The sequence below is a fragment of the Micromys minutus genome, assembly GCF_963924665.1.
Source record: "Micromys minutus genome assembly, chromosome: 28".
NCBI lineage: Eukaryota > Metazoa > Chordata > Mammalia > Rodentia > Muridae > Micromys > Micromys minutus.
In genome coordinates, this window is record NC_137963.1 from 20,192,605 (window position 1) to 20,205,484 (window position 12,880).

A 12,880-nucleotide genomic window follows, 5' to 3' on the forward strand; every position below is an offset into this window, starting at 1 on the left:
GTATATTTTCCCTTAGAACTCAATTAATATGTATGTGTGTCTTTCCACATCCAAAATTATCTACTAGATGATTAGAATTCTGCTTTCTCTTAAAAGATCATTGACTTACTTCTTTCTTTCCTTCTTTCTTCTACATTTTAAAATTGCATTTATTTATTGTGTGTGTGTGTGTGTTTGTGTGTGTGTGTGTGCATGTGTACATACACATGTGTGCACACTTCCAGGCACTCAGGCAGAACCATGTATCAAGGCGTGCTCATGGAGGTCAATAAGCAGACAACACTGCAGTTAGTTTTCTTCTTCTAGTACTTGAATCCCAGGGATCAAACTCAGATTGAAAAGCTTGGTGGCAAACACCTTTACTTATTGAATGCTGAAGACTAAATTCACAGCCCATGACATGCTGGACAAATGCTCTCTTCCACTGAGTCAGAACGGAGGGGGTGGGGGCGCCTTTTGGTGGGGGATGGGGATACTGGGAGGGGGCAGTGTTTGCTATAAAGAAATACATTTAATTAAAAAAGAGCCTATATAAAAATATTGAAATGTTATACTTTCACAATTATTTAAAATATCATACATACGTTTAATCTATTTCCTAATACCCATTTTAATAACTGTTGGTTAAGTACTGACTGATTAGGTCAGAAAAGACATTATTAGTACATGCAGCCTCTCAATAAAATTCTCTCTCTCTCTTTTTTTTTTTTTTAGCTGTTGCAAAAATGAAAGCTTTTTTTTTTTTTGTGTGTGTGTCTTAGTTTGAAAGAATGGCTTTGGGTCTCAAACAGAGAGTTTTAATGTATTAGCCTCATAATTAAGTGGACTGTTTGAAACATCAGATAATCTTGCCTTGTTCCTAAGAAGGCTCTGTAAGCTCTGTCTGTCCCTCAGCTCTGGACTTCTTTTTCTATTACCCTGAATGGGGACTTGCAGAAGAACACCTGTCTCACTTCCTAATTGAGGGGCTCTTGGTAAAGTAGTGCAGAATACATTGGAATCATTCCTAATGCTAGTGGCACCACAGTAAGAGTCAGCAAAGGTGGAAGAGCAGTGAGATTTTGATGAAGGTTTTACCTGAATGGAGAAAGGAAGAAAAGATGTGTGGAAGACTTTTAGATGCTTAGTACTCTAAGGTGTGTTTAGCAAGGGTAGACAATCTTGATCTAAAGCCCCAATAACCTCTGATTACCCAAGAAACAGCTCACAGACCATATGAAACTCAAAAAAGAAAGGCAAAAAGTAAAAGCCTTAGTCCTTCTTAGAAAAAAAAAAAGTGTGGACTGGAAAGATGACTCAGCGGTGAAGAACACTGACTGCTCTTCCAGAGGTCCTGAGTTCAATTCCCAGCAACCACATGGTGGCTCACAACCATCTATAATGTTCTGGTGTGTCTGAAAACAGCCACAGTGTACTCATATAAATAAAATAAAAGTCTTTAAAAAAAAAGTGTATAGCACCCTCTCAGAGTAGGGTACACCTAGACCTTAAATCATTAATAACTCAAGAGATAAGAAGACAACCTTGTGGCAATTTTGGGTATTTAAAAATCATTATGTTTAGTCTTTACACACCAAGACAACTTACTATTTCCATGTTACATTTTGTTTTACATGTATTTTATGCTTATGGTAACTAGTAAGATTTCGATGCATACTATCAAACCTTTAAAAAATCAAGTACTGACAAAAATATATTCATATAGTCTTATGTCAAAATGATTTTAAAAATATGTATGTGTATCTCTGTTTTTTAAAAAATAAAGTTGTAAGGAAAAAAAAAGATTAAAGGTGTGTGCCACCAGCACCTGTCTCATCTTCTGGCCTTTAAAAGAGAACAGAAAGCAGTCTCTTTTTATTCATTATGTATTAAAAATATTTTACTGATTCTTTGAAATTTTATACAATATATTTTGTTCTTATTACCCATCTCCCCAACTCCTTCCCATATCTCCTTCATTTACTCCCACCCTCTACACTCCATCCATAGGTTTTGTCTTCTTGTTTGGAAAAGTAAAATCTATCCAGTCCTGTTTATGCTGCCCATACAGTGGTGGATGTGGGTCTATCTTATAGGGTTGCAAACCACTTCAACTCCTTCGATTCTTTCTCTAACTTCTCCATTAAGGAGCCTGTCCTCAGTTCTATGGTTGGCTGTGAGTATCTGCCTCTGTATTTGTCATGCTCTGGCAGAGCCTCTCAGGAGACAGCTATATCAAGCTCTTGTTAGCATGCACTTCTTGGTATCAGCAATATTGTCTGGGATTGGTATATGGGCTGGATCCCCAGGTGGGGCAGTCTCTGGTTGGCTTTTCCTTCAGTCTCTGCTCCAAACTTTATCTCCATATTTCATTTCAAGAATATTTTTGTTCCCCTTTCTAAGAAAGACTGAAGCATTTGCACATTGGTCCTTTTTCTTGAGCTTCATATGGTCTGTGAATTGTATCTTGGTTATTCTGAGCCTTTGAGCTAATATCCATTTATCAGTGAGTGCAAACCATGGGTGTATTTTTGTGATTGGGGTGCCTCACTCGGGATATTTTCTAGATCCATCCATTTGCCTAACTATTTCATGAGCTCATTGTTTTTAGTAGCTGAGAAGTATTCCATTGTAAAAATGTACCACATTTTCTGTATCCATTCCTCTGTTAAAGGACATCTGGGGTCTTTCCAGCTTCTTTTATGAACAAGGCTGCTATAAACAGAGTGGAGCATACTTTCTTTTAATACAAAAATTTATGTCTGAAAAGAATTTTGCATTTACAGGTGTTCATAAACCTTTTTGCCTTTTATCTTTAAAATCAGCATGTAATGTGCTAGATACTATTATGACATATTTGAACAAAGTATGTTTTTATAGTACTCCTTACTTCCAAGGTCCCCATACCCTTCCCTCCTCTGTTCGACACTTTGCTGCATCCCCTGATGTGTGTGTGTGTGTGTGTGTGTGTGTGTGTGTGTGTGTGTGTGTGCAGGTGTCTCATATTTTTGAGACACAGTCTCACTAAGTTAACCCTAGATGTACTAGAAATTTCTTTGTATACCAGACTGGCCTTCAGGTCACAGAGGTTCATTTGCCTCTATCACCGAATTGCTGGGATCAAAGACATGTACCACTGTGATGGTTTTAATATGTTTGGCCCAGGGAGTGGCTCTATTAGGAGGTGTGGCCTTGCTAGAGAAAGTGTGTCACTGGGAGAGTGGGCTTTGAGAGACCCTGCTCCTAGTTGCTCGGAAACCAGTCTTACCCTGTTTGCCTTCTCAACAAGAGGTAGAACCCTCACTGTTCTAGCACCATGCCTGCCTAGATAATAATGGACTGAACCTCTGAACCTGTAAGCCAGTCCCAATTAAATGCTGTCCTTTATAAGCATTGCCTTGGTCATGGTGTCTGTTCACAGAAATGAAACCATAACAGACAACTACCATGCCAAGCTATTCCCATATTTTCTACTTTCACATCAACCTTGAGGAATAGGGGGTTTTTATTTTAGAGGAAAGGAGATGGAGACAGAAAGCTACTGAACTGTCTAAGGCAGATGGCTCTTAAGTGTCTATGTGGGGTTCAGCTCCTGTGGTTTTTTTCAGTTCTTCATACTTCTGCACATTAACTTATTGTAAAAAAAAAAATTATAAAGCTTGAAAAACTTTACTGTGGCAATTAAAGGTCCAAAGTTTATAAAGATTAAAATCAACCTGGGAGAGAGGTTATGAATGTTATAGAGTATCAACTAGTGTTGTGTGTGTGTGTGTGTGTGTGTGTCATATGTGCCTGTGTGTATGTGTGTGTATGTATGCATGCATGTTTTGTGATGATCATTTGGGGAGCTGGAGTGTTACTTTGAAGAAAGAAAGTTGATATTAACTCCAACATTCCTCCTACTTCTGTCAAGTGATGAGTTTCAGTGTAGAAGCAAAAGAACCTTCTGAATTGCCTGCGTGATTAGACAGAAAATTCCCCCAGGCCTGACTAGAGAACACCTGTACATCCAGGTAGAGCACTTCAAGATGGTGACTCCTTGTCTATCTGGAGTTGAAGGAGGCCTTTCCAGAGTTGCAAGCCAGAACCACTGTTGGCACTCAACTGTAAGTGAAGCTTTCAGACTTACAGACTGAACAGCTCAACTAAATGGAAAATCATATGCATCTTACAGAGATTATGACTTGGTTAAATGAAAATAGATATATGAAGGTCTAGGAAGAATGACTCTTCTTCAGTTTAAGGAAGAAACTCAAAGCCAGTGGTTAGAGAAACACAAAATGAAAGACTTAGAGCAGAGAAAGTCTAACTGGGATAGGAGCATTCAAGAATTTGAGAACAATATCTAAGAGCATCTGATAGTGCAAAGGGCATGGTAGAAGATGCTGGAGAAAGCTTTCTTTCTTGCTCCTTCCATCATGGCACTGTGGAGGAGCCAGCAATAGGTAACACCTTGCTTCATCCCAGATGGAGGTCTTATTTGGGTGGCATTGCAAGCACATTGTCTACACCATTCTGAGTCTGTAGGTTTCCACTCTTGTTTAGTTGTTCTTGTTTCTACATGCCACCTGTGCCCAGGACACCCTCCTTTTTGAGGCTAAGCCACAATTCTTGAGACATGAAAGACAGGAAGGAGGGTTAGATGGGAGAAGCTCTGCCTTAGTTTACCTCTAGGCAATTGGGGTAGACAAAGAAAAGGTTATGTTGCTTCTGGGGGGAAAATAATATACACATTGCATGTGTGGTTGGTTTCCTACATCTGTTAAGGAATCCGGAAACCTCATGCTTCCTGCCCAGTTGGATCTGGAGTCTGTGACGTCAAAATAAAGACCTGTGAGTCTACTTGTTAGGATGGCACTATGCAGACATGTATCATGCAGGAGGCGTAGTATATATATATATATATATATATATATATATATATATATATATACATATGAATATATATATATATATATATATATATATATATATATATATATATATACACATATGAATATATATATATATATATATGGATAGAATTGGTCTTCTCATCTATTCATTCATGCAGCAAATATTTTTTGAATTCCAACTATCTTCCAGACACTATCCAAGGTGCTAAGGATCTATAGAGTGATGCATATACAAGGCCTGTTTTTGTTGTTCATATTTTTTTGTGGACAATTATAGATTGTCCTGAGGCTGTTTATATTTTAATGTTAATTCCACTTCCCTAAGAAGAGCTACCTAGTCACATGCCTCCAACTGAGCCTTCCCATTTTAATTAGTAAAATAAAGGAAAGCCAGTTGAAGGGATCCATGAAACCTACCAAGTAGCAGTTAAATCTGCTCAAATGGCTAAAATCATGGCTATGCAATTTACTTGCAGAGGTTTCCTGAAGAAGCCCTGAATATTTATACTGACAGTATCTATGTTGCTCAGATTTTGTCACCTTTAGAAACTGCCGCTAATGTTACCCCTGTGTCATCAGTTATTGATCAGTTATTGAAATTACAGGCTTTAAGGTGGCAAAGAAAGTTTCCTATATTTGTAGGGCATAGTAGAGTTCATACTGCCCATCTAGGACCTCTATCGAGGAGAAATCAGCTTGCAGATGCGTACACTCGGTTATAAAAGAATCTAATGTGGATAAAGCTATTAGGATGCATACTAAATTTCATTTGAATGCAGGATCCTTAAGATTTCATTGTAAAATTACAAAGAAGCAAGCTCTACGGACAGCCACTCAATGTCCCATGTGTGCCGAATTCATTTCTATGCCTAATTTGGGAGTCAACCTTAGGGGACTGACTCTCAATGATATTTAGCAAATGGATGTCACGCATGTCACTTCTTTTGGGAATTTGCAATTTTTACATGTTTCAATTGATACTTATTTATGGATGATATATGCATCTGCACATAGTGGTGAGAAATTAAAAAGATGTCAAAAATCACTGCTTGCAAGCCTTTGCATATATGAGTGTTCCCAAGAAAATTAAAACAGACAATGGTCCTGCCTATTCCAGTAAAGGGTTTGAACAATTTTGTTTAGATTATGCTATAATTCATAAAACTGGAATTCCTTATAATCCTGAAGGACAAGCAATCATTGAATGTGCTCATTGCACCATAAAGATGTATTTGTCTAAAACAAAAATGGGGAAGCATATCTCCCCTCATGCTCATCTATTCTTAATTTTATATACTGAAAAACTTTTAATTGTAAATTCTGAAGGCTGCTGCTGAGCTGGGCCTGCTCTGCCACTGGAGAGCAGGCCCAGCTCAGCAGGGAATGGTGGGATGGAAAGACCTAGAGTCTTGTTTATGGTGGGGACTGGACCCCATTTTGACTAGAACCTGAGGTTCAGTTTGCGTTTTCCCTCAGGATTCTGAGTCACCTATCTGGGTCCCTGAGCGCTGTGTATGCCCTGTGAAAGCCAAAGACTAGTACTATTGTTATTAACAAGGGACAGCTTCAATTGTTCTCAAAAGGTTTGCCATCCAAGAAACCGCTGGGGGAGTGGAAACCATGCAGTGGTGACAAGGACCTCAGAATCTGCACCAGAACCTGTGCCTGTGGAGTGTACTGCAGAGAATCAACTGCTACTTGCCTGCACCAGGACTATTTTGACTGCAGCCATTAATAGTGCTGTTTCAGCAGCTGTTTTTGTAGCTTCGGTTTTTTGAGATTGCCCCTCCCCACCTTATTGCCACAGCTGCTAGGTGGAATTGTCAAGTGGCTGAGGCCCTCTCCACTTAAGTTAATCTGAAGTCTTTCATTCAATTGAATATGTATTCAATTAGGAATGTTAAATTTGAATTACTGTTATAGGAACCATTCGTGGTTTATGAGGATCTTAAGGCTGGGCTAGTATTAGCTTTGGGCATATAGCCCTTAGAGCAGCTTTGGCGTATACCCTCCCTTATCTCTCTCAGACAAAAGACAAGCCCAGAGCCAAGCTGACAGATTAGCAGTAAGCAACCCTATAGCTTGAGCTAGGTGGAGTGTGAGTAAATTAGATGATCAGAGGTGGGAAAACTGTTAGACCTAAGACAGAAAGTCTACAGGAGCCACGTGGGATATTCCAAGACAGGCAAGGCCAGTACTGATGTCTATGTGTGCCTAATACAGATCCCTAATTTTAAAACATAATTTTGGGGGAAATGTTAGAATAATCATAACCAACTCCCATCTGCTTATGGTTAGCTGGACTCTCTGCTTGCATGCTTTGACTCTAGGAGAGCAAAGAGCCCTCCTTTGTAATGCTAATTGGCCCAGTCAAAAGCCTACTCCACAACTGGTCTTCTTGTTTCCAGTTGCCCCAGGTTACAGACTTCACCCTAGGGGGTGACTCCTGCATCCAGCAGCTAGGGAATTTGCATACCTCCTTTGTAATTACCTCTGAGTGTATATACTGAGACTGCCTTCAGTGGCCACAGACTTGCAGCTGAAGATTGAGTAAAGGCATTTTTTGGTAACATGAGTAATAGAGTAGTGTCTTTCTTTCAAACCCTTAGGCCTTTGTCCGGTTTGGGGTAGCTGCTCTTGGTGTGGTGGGTCGAGGGAGGTGGAGAGGTCTGAGGAGAGAGAGGAGGTCAGAGGATGAAGCATGAAGGTTGTGGAACGCGGAGGTTCCCAAGGAACAGCTGGACCCAGGTGAAATTGGTTGGTCTTAAATAGCTGTGAACATTAAGGATTTTGTTGGGATTCTGTAAACCCCACCCCTCAGTTACCTAGCAACAGCCAGGTATACCCCACCCCTCAATTACCCAGCAGTGGCCAGGTATGCTCTGCCCCAGTGACCTGACACTATAAAGGAGCTGCTTGACCCCTCCTCTCTCTCTTGGCCTCTCCTGCCCTTGTGCTCTTGCAGCCTGCTCTCCCATTTCCCTTCCCCCCTCTCTCCCATGTGCTCATGGCCGGCCTTTACTCCTCTACTTCTCTCTCTCTGCCTCTACCACCCTCTTAACTCTCCCATGACCTGAATAAACTCTATTCTGTACTATACTGTTGTGTGCCTGGTCCCTCAGGGAAGGGATTCCCAACATGGACCCCTCAGAGGCATCTCCCTTGCCCTCAGGCCTCGCCGCACCTCCATGGGCCATATGCCCCCCACTCTCTTCATCCTTCCCCTAACATTGGTGCCGTGACTCGGATCGTTATCCTTTCACAACATTGGTGCCCTGTGACTTTTCCTTTCATTGGTGCCCCGTCATCTTTTCCTTACATTGGTGCCCCGTGTGGGGATGTTAGATTTCCTCACGACCAGATCTCTCTTTCCTTTCATTCTGTGACTTTTAACAACCTTGGATTGGTGCCAGCACCTCAAGAAAATGCAGGTTCGCATCCCGACGCTCACTAGCCCAAGACCTGGTAAGCTCCCTCCCCACATTGGTCAGAGTAAGCATCCATGAGGTCCCGGGGAAGTGTTCCTGAACTACCCCTGAGGACAGATGCTTTTACTGACCGTCATTCTAGGACTTTTTCCCTTGGGACCCCCCTCTTTTTACTAGACCCAGGCCAGGCCTGGATCTCACTCTGGAGCACCTCCTCCCCTTTAACCCCATTGCTGACTCTCACCCATGGGCCACCTCCGTGGAGAACAGCCTCTGAGTTTTGCACCCCCATGGCAGCTATACCTACCCTCAGCATTGGGATTGTTTTCACCGCCTTTGTCCCTATTTCCTGGGATGCTTTAGCTTAATTTACAGTGATCAGAAACCAATAAACTGCACTCCCTCCCTAGCTATCTGTTCTGTGTGAAGGTCTGGCCCTGCTCCTAGCCTCTGCTTGAGACTGTTTTCTAGACCTAGCTGTTCCCATCCCACATGTGCTTTTTCCATCCTGGTCTCTGTCCCAGACTCTTTGTCCACTGGTACCCAGTGAGCAGGTATCCTGTCCTGCGGAAGGATCAGCCTTGGTTGCTTGGGCCTGCGGCAGGAATCTGGAGCTAGTAGAGCCTGCCAGTAGGTGGGCTTCCTGAAAGGGGCAGCACCAAACCCCCTCCCTGTATGTGAGTGCCTCCAGTGCCCCAACTGCACTTTCTCACCTGTGTGCAATAGTGCCTGTCTCGTGCATGTTTTGTTTCCCTTTATTACTTTCAATCTTATTCTGCTTGATAGATTAAAGTTTTATTTATTCTAAGCCAGATTTCTGACTACATTGACAGCTAAGGTAACTGCAGTTTAACAACTAAAAAAAAAAACAGATTTCTATTTTCTAACAAGTAGCTCAGATATATGGTTACTTTCTTAAGTAAGCTCTGGTTCCATTAATGCTTCATGTTTCCTCTTGTTAAACTTCCTTTTCCACTACATACAATTCTTGCTCCTTCTGCTCCATAAAGGCTCATCTTAAAAATGTTTATGTTGTTAACTCATGTTGTTATCTCTTATAAGCTACAATCAGATCTACCTCCAATAGACCAAATAAGACTCCACCCAGATAAGTATATCTGCCTAAAGCTCACTACCTATTCTAAAAGTGTGGGATTCCTTTAGATTTCAAATGTGGGTTTCAAATGTACATCTAAAACTTTTCTTGCTTTACTGAGATAGTTAAGCCAAACCTGCGCAGGGACCTAGATTTTCTCGTGACCAGTCCTTGCCGACCACCCCGGCCCACCCCATCGGGCTCGGCATAGCCTTGGCTGCATGGCTGGCGCTGCGGTTGCCTATTCCTCTTAACCGACGCCACTGCCTCGAGTTCCCGGACTGTTTCTCGTTCCGCTCACTGCTGCAGTGACCTTCTCCCTGCCGCCGCCGCCTACCGCTGCCACCGCCATGTGCCACAGCTGCCCGACTCACAGACTTCCAGCACGTGAGTTGTCGCCATTACTGAAGCTCTAGACACTTGCTGGCCACTGCTCCGCCACGTGTGCCAATAGCTCCTGCCACGTGGGCCGCTGAGATAGATCAGCCACACACCACGGTTTCACTTTTCCTGATACCAGATCATGGCTAAGATTCCCGCACAAACATCGGCAAATTGGTAGGGATTGTCACTCCAGTTGGCAGAGAGAATCCCCTATTTCCCAAAAAGGCCTGGCCAGCCTTTGCGGGCAAAGAGGGTTACTTCTCTATAGCCACAGTTTTGAGACAGACATTGACCATTGAGAAGGTCCCGTCAGGAGAGCCCTTCACTCTTTATCCCTTCCCCCAGGGCTCTAAGCAGCCGGTTCACTCAGCCGAAGTCCAGGCCTGGCGAGGGCACTCTCTGCCAGATCTGGGATCTGGCGAAGCCACCAGGAGTCCGAGTGACGACTCGCAACCCCTGCGCATAGGTGAAACTTTTCTACCGAGTTTCATCCACTGGGACGCTGGATTGGATGGCTCCATAGCCCCCTCCCTGTACCTTCCCAATGGGCAACTCAATGTCTCAAAACGGGTCACCAGGCTCCCCACTGGGATGTCTCCTGGAAAATTCCAAATCTCTAAAACTGACACCTCAGCTAAAGACATCTAAATTGGTACACCTCTACAACAATGTTTGGACTCAGTATCCACTAGATAATGACTCAAAATGGCACCCTAGACTCATTAATTTTATGAGACCTTCACTCATACTGCCAAAGATCTGGTAAATGGAAAGAGGTTCCCTGTGTACAGGCATTTATCTATCTCCGCTCTAATCCTTCTCTGTGTTCTTGTAATCCCACCCACCTCCTTTTAGCAATGAGGCAATAAGGCAGATGACACCACAGCTCTCGATCCAGCCAACGAGCCATCGCCGCAAAATCCAAACCTCTACCTCAGCTTCTATTCATGTTATTCTAAGCTTTTCAAAACTCCCCTCCACAGCCAGACTCACATGTGGACGTGGACACGCCACCCGGCCTCCAGCACCACTGCCGGTGCCCCTTTCCTCCCTTTCTGTCCTCTTCTGTGCCGCAATCTTATAGTCTGATGTTCTATGCTTTACTATGAGACTCACTAATAATTTACTTCCTGAGGAAAGCCAGTGAGTTTGGGAGCAGAAAAAATGCATGCAGACGAGATCCATCAGACAGATAGACACTAACTTAGACCCTAAAAACTCAAAAGGTAAACAACTTCTAATGACCTATTTCTTTTCCCAGAACTAACCCGACATAAGAGACTAGCTTAAAAGCTTGAGAGGGGACCCCTAACTTCACAGGCAGAAGTCTTGGTGCTGGCCTTTAAAGTGTACCATGGGAAAGGTAAAAAGGCTCACAAATACCATATGCTGGCAAAGGATTCCCGACCAGCCCCAGCCACAGCTACACCACCAGGCCCCTGCTACAGATGTGGTCAACAGGTCATTGGGTAAAAGCTTGCTCCAGCCCTCACAAGCCAAGAGGCCGTGTCCTAAGTATGATCCAGAGGAACATTGGGCCGTCGATTGCTCTGTGTCATGCAAGACAGAGGGACATCACGCCCAAATAACCCTCCAGCCTTCTAGGCTTGGCTATGGACAACTGAAGAGGCCCAGGCTCCCTTGACCTGACCACTGCCATCACAAACAGGGAGCCACGGGTAGCTCTCATGGTATGTGAGCAGCCCATCTCCTTCCCCTTGGACACTGGGGCCACTTACTCGGTTCTGACGGAGTTTTGGGGACCTACTTCTCCCTCTCATTTTCCTATTGTCGGGTAAGAAGACACCTTACCTTCCTCACCAGATTCCAGCACTCACTTACATTTTTAGGGGTGTACCTCTCAGTCATTCCTTTTGGTAGTTTAGTGCCAACATGTCCTGTCCCTTTATTGGAGAAGAGATCTAGCTAAGTTGAGAGCCTCTATTTCCTTTGCTCCCCCCCCCCATTTGCCTGAACCCAAGCTCACTAGCAACCTTTCTGCTTCTTCTATCCAGTCAACCTGCTAACACAAACATGTTTCCTTTACCAGCTTCTCAGGTAGACACCGAGTCTGTTGCTAAACACTCTTCTGTTGTCATCCAATTACTAGACCCTACCAAGACCCTTTTAAGGTGATTCTTGAGACACCTGCAGCTCTTTTACCACATACAAGATCCATGAGATCCCAGGTGGGAGACAGAAGTTGTTGGTAAGCTCTACTGTAAAAATCCAGCCAGAGTCCCCCCTGTAAGTATCAACATCCAGCTGCCCTTACTGACGTTGCCATAACTCCACACCTTTCCCCATCCCTCTTCATGGCATGGCAAGCCATTTTAAAATATCCGAGACACATTATAGTAATTTGCTCTGAACCTTACCAATCTTCTGTCTACTTCAACGACAGACAAAAAATTTCTAATCAAACTATTAATTAGTTCCTGTTACAGGATTACCAGCCACTGTCCATAGAGGAGCCTGATGTAAACATCTGCCAGGTGGATCCCGATGGTGAAAGCCAGCTGCACCCCCTTACGACGCCCCAAGACAGCAGGAAGTAGCCAATGAGACTCGACGCCCCTATTCCCCTTTCACCATCGGCCTCCCCCTCCCGTTTTTTCTCCTTTTTATAATGAGAAAAGGGGAGGAATGACAGCATTAGGACTGCTCCTGAAAAATCTTTCTTCCAAACCAAATGTACTTAATCTCTACCTATAATGTATACATATGTGTGTTCCAGCATCTTGTCAAGTCCAGGTGCTCATTACATCTAGAACAGCTCCAGAGAAGCAACCTACAGATGCTTCAGCCTTCTCTCACAGACACAGATGCTTCCACTGGACCTGTTACTTCTGGCCTATCCTCAGATGGTTCCACAGACCCTGGACAACAAGGAAACAGCCAACTCTTAAGACTAGACAAACATCCCTACCCCCACTTTTCTGGACTCTCTAAAAACATCGCCCCAAACAAGCATGAAGCAGTTAAGAGATCACAACGACCCTATTCCTGGTCCACCATCGCCTCTAATTTTTCTTTTTTAATTAAACAAAAATGGGGGAATGTTGGGATTCTGTAAACCCCACCCCTCAGTTACCTAG